This window comes from Pseudophryne corroboree, chromosome 3 (genome assembly GCF_028390025.1).
Source record: "Pseudophryne corroboree isolate aPseCor3 chromosome 3, aPseCor3.hap2, whole genome shotgun sequence".
In the NCBI taxonomy this organism is placed as follows: Eukaryota; Metazoa; Chordata; class Amphibia; order Anura; family Myobatrachidae; genus Pseudophryne; species Pseudophryne corroboree.
In genome coordinates this window covers 138,967,200-138,976,398 of record NC_086446.1, presented here as the reverse complement: position 1 = coordinate 138,976,398, position 9,199 = coordinate 138,967,200, and positions in this window count along the sequence as shown.

Genomic DNA, 9,199 nt, shown 5'->3' with positions numbered 1-9,199 from the left:
CGAACCCGCTCATCTCTACTACACACCCTGGTCGACGCAATTGCCGGTCTGAGTAAGGTACCTGAATGTGTATAAATGGACTTCAGGGTAATCTCCTGTTTGCGGTCAGCACACTCTTTGAGGGTAGCCGTATCCTGGGACGGGAGGGCTACCTTCTTGGATAAGCGTGTTAATGCTTTGTCCACCCTAGGGGAGGATTCCCATCGTAACCTATCCGTTGATGGGAAAGGATACGCCATAAGAATCCTTTTGGAAATCTGCAGTCTTTTATCTGGAGATTTCCAAGCTTTTTCACATAACTCGTTCAGCTCGTGTGAGGGGGGAAAGGTTACCTCAGGCTTCTTTCCCTTGTACATATGTACCCTCTTGTCAGCGACAGGGGGTTACTCTGTGATGTGCAAAACCTTTTTTATTGCCATAATCATAAATCGAATGGATTTTGCCAATTTTGGCTGTAACTTTGCATCATCGTAATCGACACTGGAGTCAGAATCCGTGTCGGTATCTGTGTCAACAAACTGGGATAGTGGGCGCTTATGAGACCCTGACAGTCCCTGCAACATAGGATCAGGCATGGGTTGAGACCCTGACTGTCCCAAAGCTTCTGCCTTGTCTAATCTTTTGTGCAATGAGTTTACACTAGCATTTAAAACATTCCACATATCCATCCAATCAGCTGTCGGCGGAGACACCACATTCATTTGCTCCCGCTCCTCTCTAATATAGCCTTCTTCCTCAGACATGTCGACACACGTGTACCGACACACCACACACACAGGGAATGCTTTTTCTGAAGACAGTTTCCCCACAAGGCCCTTTGGAGAGACAGAGAGGGAGTATGCCAGCACACACCCCAGCGCTATATAACCCAGGAATAAAACAGTAACTTAATGTTTGCCCAGTAGTGCTGCTGTATGTAATTTGCGAATTATGTGCCCCCCCCCCCCCCCTCTTTTCAACCCTCTTGTCTAACGTGGTATAAGCAGGGTAGAGTCCGGGGAGCTTCCTCTCAGCGGTGCTGTGGAGAAAAAATGGCGCTGGTGAGTGCTGAGGGAGAAGCCCCGCCCCCTCAGAGGCGGGCTTCTGTCCCGCTTAAACTGTAAAATTGGTGGGGGCTCATACATATATACAGTGCCCAGCTGTATATATGTTATATTTTTGCGAAAGAGGTTTATATTGCTGCCCAGGGCGCCCCCCCTGCGCCCTGCACCCTTACAGTGACCGGAGTATGTGAGGTGTATGGGAGCAAAGGCACACAGCTGCAGTGCTGTGCGTTACCTCAGTGAAGATCATGAAGTCTTCTGCCGCCTCTGAAGTCTTCTTTTCTTCTCATACTCACCCGGCTTCTATCTTCCGGCTCTGCGAGGGGGACGGAGGCGCGGCTCTGGGACGGACGGCGAGGGTGAGATCCTGCGTACCAATCCCTCTGGAGCTAATGGTGTCCAGTAGCCTAAGAAGCAGGACCTTGCAACTCAGAGAGTAGGGCTGCTTCTCTCCCCTCAGTCCCTCGATGAGGGAGTCTGTTGCCAGCAGTGCTCCCTGAAAATTAAAAACCTAACAAAATACTTTCTGTCAGAAAGCTCAGGAGAGCTCATGAAAAGCACCCAGTCTCCACTGGGCACAGTATCAAACTGAGGTCTGGAGGAGGGGCATAGAGGGAGGAGCCAGTGCACACCCAGAACTAAAGTCTTTCTTAAAGTGCCCATGTCTCCTGCGGAGCCCGTCTATCCCCATGGTCCTTACGGAGTCCCCAGCATCCTCTAGGACTTTAGAGAAAATAGGATTTTAATACCTACTGGTAAATCCTTTTCTCTTAGTCCGTAGAGGATGCTGGGCACCCGTCCCAGTGCGTACTGTGTCTGCAGTTATTAAATGGCCCTTAACTCCAGAACATTTATGTGGAGACAACTTTCCTGACTTGACCATCTTCCTTGGATGTTTTCCCCCTGTGTGACCGCTCCCCAGCCTCGGAGGGTTGCATCCGTGGTCCCTAGGATCCCGTCCTGGATCCCAAACCATCGCCCCTCTAGGTGGTGAGAACTGTGCAGCCACCAATGGAGTGAGATTCTGGTCTTGGAAGACAGGATTATCCTCCGGTGCATGTGTAGGTGGGATCCGGACCACTTGTCCAACAGGTCCCACTGGAACACTCTGGCATGGAGCCTGCCAAACTGAATGGCCTCGTAGGCCGCAACCATCTTCCCCAGCAACCGAATGCATTGATGGATTAACACTCTTGCTGGTTTCAGAATTTGTTTGACCAGACTCTGGATCTCCAGAGCCATTCCACTAGAAGAAAACCTCTTCTGTGTCCAGTATCACTCCCAAAAACAACAACCGCGTCATTAGGACCAACTGCGATTTTGGCAAGTTTAGGAGCCAACCATGTTGTTAAAGAACTGTCAGGGAGAGTAGATGTTTTGCACCAACTGGTACCTGGATCTCGCCTTTATCAGGAGATCATCCAAGTACGGGATAATTGTGACTCCTTGCTTGCGAAGGAGAACCATCATTTCCGCCATCACCCTGGTGAAAATCCTCGGAGCCGTGGACAGACCAAACGGCAACGTCTGAAATTGGTAATGACAATCCTGAATTGCAAACCTCAGGTAGCTTGATGCAGTGGCTAAATGGGAACATGTAAGTAGGCATCCTTTATGTCTACCAAAACCAGGAAATCTCCTTTATCCCCCGGACTGGAGATCACTACCCTGAGAGATTCCATCTTGAAATTGAATTTCTTTAGGTAGAAATTAAGGGATTTCAGATTTAAGATTGGTCTGACTGAGCCGTCCGGCTTCGGGACCACGAATAGGCTTGAATAAAAACCTTCTCCCTGCTGACTAAGGCTGATTTGAACAATCGGTGAGGGGGAACTTCTTGAAACCCCAGTTTGTACCCTTGGGACACTATTTGTAAAACCCACGAGTCCAGGTCCGAATGAATCCAGAACTGACTGAAGAGTTTTAGACGTGCCCCCCAGTGGTGGAACTAGCGAGCAGTGGGCCCATGTGCGACAAAATGGCTTGGGCCCCCCCCCCCCCATCCCTTCCCATCCAAGTCCACCCCCTCACCCCTGGAGAGGATCTGGTGAGGGGGGCCTGCTCAGGGAAGTGGATACCTAGCAACAGTGCCGTAACTAGACATTTTAGCAGTGTGTGCAAGAAACTGCATTGGAGCCCCACCCCTGCATGCAAAACAGGGGCAGTGCGCGCTGTAGGCGCGCGCAAAAAAACATAGTGGCGTGGCTTCGTGGTTAAGGGGTGTGGCCACAAAATAATACCAATTCATAAAACGGTGCACAGTAGTCTCCATTATTCAAATTACGCCGCACAGTAGCACCACTACACCAGGTAGAGACCCTTTTACACCTCACGGCGGACAGATTCCTCTTTTTACACATTACAGCAGACAGCGTCCTCTTTTTACACATTACAGCAGACAGCGTCCCCTTTTTACACATTACGGCAGACAGCATCCCCCTTTTTTACACAACGGCAGACAGCGTGCCCTTGTTACACATAGCGGCAGACAGCGTACATTTTTTTCACATAACGGCAGACAGCCTGCCCTTGTTAAACATAGCGGCAGACAGCGTACACTTTTTACACATAACGGCAGACAGCCTGCCCTTGTTAAACATAGCGGCAGACAGCGTACACTTTTTTCACATAACAGCAGTCAGCCTGCCCTTGTTACACATAATGGCAGACATCGTACACTTTTTACACATTACAGCAGACAGCTTGCCCTTGTTACACATTACAGCAGACAGCTTGCCCTTGTTACACATTATGGCAGACAGCGTGCCCTTGTTACACATTACGGCAGACAGCATCCCCCTTGTTACACATTACGGCAGGCAGATTCCCCCTTGTTACACATTGCGGCAAGCAGATTCCCCCTTTTTACACATTGCGGCAAGCAGCTTCCCCCTTTTTACACATTGCGGCTGGCAGATTCCCCCTTTTTACACATTGCGGCAGGCAGTCCCCCTTTTTACACATAGCTGCAGGCAGATTCCCCCTTTTTACACATAGCGGCAGGCAGATTCCCCCTTTTTACACATTGCGGCAGGCAGTCCCCCTTTTTACACATAGCTGCAGGCAGATTCCCCCTTTTAACACATAGCTGCAGGCAGATTCCCCCCTTTTACACATAGCTGCAGGCAGATTCCCCCTTTTTACACATAGCGGCAGGCAGATTCCCCCTTTTTACACATAGCGGCAGGCAGATTCCCCCTTTTTACACATAGCGGCAGGCAGATTCCCCCTTTTTACACATAGCGGCAGGCAGTCCCAACAAAGAAAGAAAGAGTAGAAAGAAAGAAAGAAAGAAAGAAAGAAAGAAAGAAAGAAAGAAAGAAAGAAAGAAAGAAAGAAAGAAAGAAAGAAAGAAAGAAAGAAAGAAGAATTATACTTACCCTCTCCGCTGGCTCAGGCTTCTCGTGCAGCTTGACGATTCCCGGGCAGTAGAGAAGGAGGAGGAGGGAGGTGGAGGAGGGAGCCGCAGCAGCGCTGTCTTATTGGTGGAGGCGCTGCTGCTGCTGCCCCTCTGCTTCACTATAGGCTGTTCTCGGAAGACAGCCTATAGTGAAGCAGAGGGGCAGCAGCAGCAGCGCCTCCACCAGTAACAAAGCGCTGCTGCGGCTCCTTCCTTCACCTCCCTCCTCCTCCTCCTCCCACCCGTGCCGCTGCTCCTCTCATCTCCAAGCGACCCTCCTCCCTCTTCGTGTGTTACAGAGGCGGCAGCGTGTCTGGTGCTGCGGCTGCTGCCCGTAGTGCCCTGGCCTGATCTGTTCGTTACGACGGGCGGGCGGCGGGAGTCGCAGGACGCATACCTGACGGGAGCGCTGGTGTGCGGCTGCGGCATGATACAATGAGTCATTGTGACTCATTGTAATGCCGGCGGCTGTGGGCCCTTGAGTGCGGCGGGGCCCCAGTGCAATGCACTGCCTGCCCTGCCAGTAGTTTCGCCCCTGGTGCCCCCCACTGGTGTGGGCTCCTGCAAGAGAGCCCCAGCGTCATGCAGTGGATTTGGCAGAAGCAGAGGACTCTGCTCCTGCGATCTTGAAGAGGCTTCTTGGAGTCAGCATCAGCATTCCCTTGGTGAATCCACAATGCCCTCCTATCCGAGACTGCCATGAAATTGGCCCGTGAGCACTTGTGCCCGGTGTAGGATTTTTAAATATGTGTAGTTTACTGTATGCAAGGGTTTAAAACCTTTTAGGAACTGAGATCTAAGGTGTATTACATGTAGTTTAAAAAAAACAAAAAAGGTTTATTTTATGGCAGTAGTTTCCAAACTGGGGTTCTTGCACTGGTAGCATAGTTTGGTGGTCCAGGACCAATTAAAATTATTTATACTTTATTAAATTGGCAAAACCATTCCCTCACAACATAACTGAACCTGAGGATGACATGCTATAAACACAATTTACTTAATTTTATATTTTTTTCTGAATTTCTCAATAAAAAAAACTTTGGCCTAGGGGTGCCGTGAAACAAATTTTGATACTATTTATTTATATAGTGCTCTTTCTCCAACAGGACTTGAGATATGGCTTCTGGAACTGAACACAGGATTCTAAATGTGGCTGTACCAAGGACCTATACAGTGGCATTACAGGTTGAGTATCCCTTATCCAAAATGCTTGGGACCAGAGGAATTTTGGATATCGGATTTTTCTGTATTTTGGAATAATTGCATACCATAACGAGATATTATGGTGATGGGACCTAAATCTAAGCACAGAATGCATTTATGTTTCATATATACCATATACACACAGCCTGAAGGTCATTTTAGCCAATATTTTTTATAACTTTGTGCATTAAACAAAGTGTGTGTACATTCACAGAATTCATTTATGTGTCATATACACCTTATACACACAGTCTGAAGTTCATTTAATACAATATTTTTAATAACTTTGAGTATTAAACAAAGTTTGTGTACACTGAGCCATCAAAAAACAAAGGTTTCACTATCTCAGTCTCACTCAAAAAAGTCCGTATTTCGGAATATTCCGTATTTCGGAATATTTGGATATGGGATACTCAACCTGTATTACTTTTTTCTGCTACTGGTTCTTTACCTATGCAAACAAGCATCTGACTTGCCTTTCCTATTGCTTTGTTACATTGCTCACCTGAAATAGTAATACTTAGATAGCTTTCCTCTTGCCATTATAATGCCCTTAATATTATAGTTAGCCTTTGTATTTTTGAGACGTGTATGATTTTGCATTTTTTGGCATTAAATGTTGCCATGTTCTTGACCATTCCTCTAGTCCAGGGGCGGAACTGCCAGAGACAACGGAGTCAGTTGCCGCCGGGCTCCAGCCCTAAAGGGGCTTCCTCCATTGCCCTCCGGCTGTTACGTGCCCTTCCTACTAAATAGACAAAGGCGCTACCAGCAGGGTCTCGCAGTTTGTACATTCCATGCCGTAACACCCTTCTTTCCACCTTTTTCAAGACCCAGCCCAGCAGCCTCGCCGCTGCCACCACCGCTAGCTGCAGCACTGCCAGCGGTGGGGTGCCCCTGCTTCTTCTCACACCACAGATAGCTGGGCAGCACTGCAACTGCCTGCCTGATTGCTCCGCCCCCTTCCGGCTCCCAAGCACCTCTGCTGCCCAGTGATCCAGGAGCCTGCTGCTAGGAAGAAGTGGCCGAGCTTCAGCAAGCGAGTCTGGACACTGGCGGAGGAAGCCATGATAACCAGATAATGGGGAGTGGAGAGCCAGTTCCAAGGTAATACTTTATACAGCTGGTTGAGATCCTGGTCGGTGGATATGGATTCCAAGAAAACCCTGGAGGTGCTTCCTTTCAAGGGAGACACTCTCTTTGGAGAAGACCTCAATAAGATTGTAGCTGATCTGGCTACTGCTAAAACAGCTTGCCTACCTAGTATGACTCCTACCACGCAGAAGGCTAAAAGTACTTTCCCTTGGCCCTTTCATCCTCAAGGTAAAGCGTACCCAAGGTCAGGCATACCCAAAGCAAGCTCATGCTTCCAGACCTGCCAAGCCCAGACTGAAGCAAGCCTGGGCTGCCCATCAGCCTGCTTCCAAAACGGACAAGCCTGCCGCATGACGGTGCAGGCCTCCCTCTGGGGGATCCCAGGGTGGGGGGCCCGACTTCTAGGTTTGGCATAATTCTAAGCTAGAGAATTCTGTTTGGAGCTCACCTTGTACTTTGTGAAGAAATAATCAGCATTGTGGCTGAGCAGATACATGTAGTGTGTGGCTGCAAACTGCATGGATCTCCTGCGTTGTAATGCTGATACTTTTTTTTTCAAAGTACCAATAGCTTCATATAATGTTCACAATTTTTATGCAGGATCAAATAGCTCAATAGGTAGGGTGTTTGATTAGAATTCAACAGGTTATAGGTTTGAATCCTGGGTATGGTAGTTTGAGATGTGTTATTTAATAAAGTATGTTGTTCTGACTGCCGGCATCCTATCACCTGGGATATCATACTAAATAAATGGAGTTGATCAATTTTTTTTTATTTTTTTTTTAAACTAGGGACAATTTCCAGATACTTTTCTTTATAACTGAGATTGCCCCCTGGAACTTCACATCAGTTGACAACTATGCATGAGTGAGCAGTGCTTGCTCTGGATCTGCCCACCCATTTATGTGCCGTCATAAAAGAAAGCACAACTGACAGTTATCCTGGGCGTACACTACACAATTATCTGTCAGGCTATCTATCCAGTCTGGATGGATGGAATGAAAATCTGGTAATGTATAGGAGCAAATGTCAATTAACCATTTGCTCCCAAACACTAGAAAAGTGGTCAAAAATGGTCATTACACAAATTGGTTAAACCCAAAATTTAACCAATTTGTTTAGGGGACCATTTTTGTCCATTTTCTAGTGTTTGAGAGTAAATCGTTGATGGTCATTTGCTCACATAGATAACCGGATTTCTATTCCAACCAGCCAGTGTTGGAGATATGGTCTGCCAGATTACATAATGCATACCAGAGCCATAACTAGACTTTTTGGTGCCCTGTGACAGATAATTATATGCCCCCCCCCCCCTCCCCATTTTTGCAATATGGACAAAAGGCGCATGCCTTGTGGGGAAGGGGCATAACAAGATTGGTCTCAGAGAAAGCACATGAGATATGAAGATATATCTAGTATACTTGACACTCAATGGTTTGTGGTATTGCCGGGGTGCCCTCCTTAAATGCATATACAGTCACACATGGCGTGTTTGTGCAAATGGCATATCAGCAGTCAGCACTAACTGGTGACATGCCATTTGTACAAGTAAGCCATGTGTGACTAATATATAAACATACTTTATTAAATAACACCTCAAACTATCATACCCAGGATTCAAACCTATAACCTGTTGAATTCTAATCAAATACCCTACCCATTGAGCTACTTGATCATGCATCTATTCTAACCTCCAAAAACAGATTCAGTTGCATTTTCCAGCGTGTTTTGTTTGCGCCTTTGCAAATGTCTTACATCGACAAACTTATTTAGTACTATTTTGCAAATAGGGTTACATTGTCGCAACATTGTGTTCCCTAATTGCTTGATTTTTTTAAATGCAACAATTGATAAAGACACCTGATAATTGCTCTGTGGAGTCTTATTTTGTGTCTACTTCTTATCTACATTTAATCAAGGCATTTTTAAATGCTGGGGGCTGCCAGGACGTGAGGCCTACCTAGACTTTAGATCTGAATTTGAATGTACTTGTGAACTAACTTAATTTCCTACTTCTAAATTCATTCCTAAATTCACTACTTACATGAATCCTGTAGTTGGGCATTTTGGGACTTCGATTGTGGGCATTGTTTTGTGTCCAGACCAGCAGCAGGTGGTGTGCATTTGCTGGAAAGGCATCGAAGACCTCCGATATGCTGCATCTCCTGATGTGTGTCTCCCTCAAGTGGCTGTCAGCAAATGCCTGCTAGACACCCCATTCCAAGCTGATTGTGACATCACGGTACATGCATCATAGAACAGGCATGCTAGAACATGGGTCTTCAACCTGCGACCCTCCAGCTGCTGTGGAACTACACATCCCAGCATGCCCTGCCTCAGTTTTAGCATACCTTAATAGCAAAACTGTGGCAGGGCATGCTGGGATGTGTAGTTTCACAGCAGCTGGAGGGCCACAGGATGAAGACCCATGTGCTAGAGCCAAGCCGCAGGTACATTG